Here is a 3,501-nt window from a genome sequence, read left to right as displayed (position 1 = left end):
GGCCCCCATTAGACCTACAGACCCCCATATCAGATTTCAGACTAGACTGCCAGACCTCAGACCACACTCTGATTAGCCGCCCCCTCCCCCCCAAACCAGACCTCAAGAGACCCATATCAGACCACTTTAAGACTTCTAGGACCCCCCCCATATTGGACCTCCAGAGGATAGATAATCAGTTTAAACAAAGTACAGAACCCCTTTAAATACTGACCAACGATTCTGCCCTTTTGATCAGTGCTCGTTTGCATTGGCCTTTTACACAGGTGGATGCAAACGATCACCGTCTACTGAGCGATCCTGCAGACTTCTGTATACTGTGGGCAGCGTGCCGCCCTGGTTACACGGTACAACCCACTGCCGACACCATAGAGAGGTCTGCAGGGTCCGGAGGTTACAGCGCACGGTCAGTGCCTACAGCACATGCACAGCCAGCTACTGACGCGGCCGATTAGCGGTGACCAGCATTCATATAAACACTTGTTGCCCAATAATCCCTCCTTTTAATTCACCCCTGAGGGTACATTGACACCAACAGATTATCTGACTGATTTTATAACCAATTATTGGTCAAATGGCCGTTATCACTCATCTTATGTTACACAGGAATTATTGGTCTAATTGGACAGAAATTGGTGACATAATCTGATGGTGTCAGTGCACTTTTCTGACCGCTCCTTATCTACTTGTCCCTGGTCCACAGTGATGGTCTTCAGTCTGAGACAGGGCAGAATGCAGTTTCTGGTAATGGACTCTGGTGACGAGGGGTGACTTGATGGCCTTGGATCTTTTACTCAAAACCACTTGTTTTATTTTTAACAGGCAGCAGCCGTGCTCTGAAGCGGATGTCACCGTGACGGGAGGGACGGAGGACGAGCCTGTCTGCGCAGAGGGTCACCAAATGTTATTACATGTTAGATATATTTTATGTAATTAAATTATTTATTTAAAAAAAATGGTGTATTTTTATTGATTAAAAAAGTAAATTTATTTTAAAAAAAAATAGCACATAGGGACTTTTAGATTTAGTTTACAATAACCAGAGGTCGCAATAACACCTGTACAAGCGTCGCTTGTTCAGGCCATTTTACTACCTGGAAAAAGTCTAAGACGTACCAATACACCTTAGACTTTTCCCTGCTTTTCATCAGCATGGGGCGCTATGAACGGCACAGACAGTGCAGCGATACTGCCTGCAGTAACCAATAGCAAAGCTCAAGACAGCAAAAAGCTTTGCTATTGGTTAGTATGGGCAGGAGCGATACAGGTCCCTGCATCAGGGGAAGCCGGCGGACGCTGGAAGGAGGAGGGCCGGCTCCCGGGGGATGTTTGAATATGAAGTGCCGGGCGCGCTGCACAAGGACCCTGGCGGCTGTGGAGCTAAAGACTGGGCCCGGACATGAAGGACACAGAACAAGGTGACAGCAGTGTGTAACGTAACGATGTGTGTGATGTATGTAGTGCAGTGTGTGATCATCACATCGCACGCTGTACTACATGCATCGCACGCTGTACTACATGCATCGCACGCTGGTATGTAGTAAATGCAGACGGGCTATTATAGCTGAGTGGTAAAGTACAGGGAAGATCCGCCATATTGGACTGGACTTTATAACTTTGCTATAATAGCTTGATGTTATTTAGACCAGTAATGATCCGTGTAGGGATGAGCGAATTTCATGTTATGAAATTAATTTGCGCTTCGTTTGGTGGTAAAAGCAGAATTGCCTTATGGATTCTGTTACCACGGACCATAACGCAATTCTATGACAATGTCTCTAGAGGCATTCCGTCATAATAGAAGTCTAAGGGCTGCATAACTGATCCGTTCCGTTATGCAGGGGAGTCCGCTCCTGCATAACTGAGACAGGACGGATCCGTTATGCAGCCCATAGACTTCTATTCTTACAGAATGAATAACTGAATGCCTCTAAAACAATTGCGTCACAGAATTGCGTTATGGTCCGTGGTAACAGAATCCATAAGGTAATTCTGCTTTTACCACCAAACAAATTTCAAAATATGAAATTTGCTCAGCTCTAGTCCCCTGCATAAATCCCCAGCTCTTAGGCCCCGTTCACATCACCGCTCATCTAATGGAGCAGAACAACGAAAATAATGGAAGCGCTGGATCGGGCATGTAAGGGGTTTTGTCGTATGATCAGGACTCTGCAGGATGGGAAAGTGGAGTATAGTTTTTTCCATCCTGCAAAGTCCAACAAAAAACATGTAGGCTAAATTTTTTTACAAAAAGAAATGGTGACAGATGCCACAGTATGGAGTCTGTGTGCGGCATCTGTTAATGTATATACAGCTTTTGTGTGTACGTTAAATATATGGTGAAAATTTTATGTGAACCAGGGCTAACTGACAGGGAAGAAGCTGAACAGACCGCACTTACTATGATGGATCCGTCTTTTTACCAGACCAAAAAAGTGCTGCATACAAGGCTTTTTTGTCTAGTCTTTAGTAGGAATCGACCGATTATCGGTTTTACTGATATTCAGGATTTTGACTGTTATATCGGCATCTATTTTGCCGATATTCCGATAACGTATGGGGAACACAGATCGCGCTGCTCTCCGTGTTCCCTCAGCAGCACAGGGGAGAAGGAAGCAGTGTCTCCTCCCCCTGTGCTGCTGCTGCCAATGGGAGGACAGGGGACAAGAGAAGGGGAAGGGCTGTGGCCACTGCGCCACCAATGAAGATAAATCTCTCATTTATTCATATACAGGAGGCGGGAGCTGCAGAATCACATAGCCGGCTCCCGACCTCTATGAGCTGTAGCTGCGATCTGCGGTAGTTAATACCTCAGGTGCCGCGGATCGCAGCACAGGTCATAGAGGTCGGGAGCCGGCTATGTGATTCTGCAGCCAGCTCCCGCCTCCTGTATATGAATAAATGAGAGAATAAGCTTCATTGGCGGCACAGTGCGCCCCCCCCCGGTATTATTCATAGGTGGTCATGGCCACAGGGTCCCCTCCTCCAATCGGAGCCCCAGCAGTGTAATGCTGGGGCTCCGATCGGTTACCATGGCAGCCAGGACGCTACTGAAGCCATGGCTGCCATGGTAAGCTCCCTGCTGCTGTGCACAGGGACAGTGTGAGCTCCTATTCACCCTGATAGAGATCCATCAGGGTGAATAGGACAAGGGTTCTAGTCCCTAAGGGGCTAATAGTTAGTAAAAAAACGAAACAAAAAAAAAAATTGTAATATTAAGTATGAATGAAAAAAATGAAATACACGTTAACAATAAACATTCATTTTCAGCAGATTTGTGTAGGAATTTTTTTTCTCAAAAATGAAAATTCACAGAATATCGGTATAAATTATTGGCCTGAAAGTTCACAAATTGTCGGTATCGGCCCTAAAAAATCAATATCGGTCGATCCCTAGTCTTTAGACAGAATCTGCAACAGAGGCTCCAAACGCAGATGTGAGCGAGTGTAGGCCATATCAATGGTATTCAATGGAAATTTAGTATGACAACTAGGTAAATTG

The 3,501-nt window shown here is 45.7% G+C and overlaps 1 long non-coding RNA gene across 1 annotated transcript in view; it reads left to right on the top strand.

Moving 5' to 3' along the window:
- LOC122946760 overlaps nt 1–943 on the top strand; it is an 8,395-nt gene extending 7,452 nt beyond the window's left edge. The window contains exon 2 of the long non-coding RNA XR_006391260.1: nt 823–943. This is a non-coding gene — a long non-coding RNA (uncharacterized LOC122946760). The remainder of the gene's footprint in view (nt 1–822) is intronic.
- The last annotated feature ends 2,558 nt before the right edge of the window (nt 944–3,501 follow it).

The sequence above is a fragment of the Bufo gargarizans genome, chromosome 1, assembly GCF_014858855.1.
Source record: "Bufo gargarizans isolate SCDJY-AF-19 chromosome 1, ASM1485885v1, whole genome shotgun sequence".
In the NCBI taxonomy this organism is placed as follows: Eukaryota; Metazoa; Chordata; class Amphibia; order Anura; family Bufonidae; genus Bufo; species Bufo gargarizans.
Note: the sequence above shows the minus strand (reverse complement) of the source record. Positions and strands in the feature narration are given on the sequence as shown.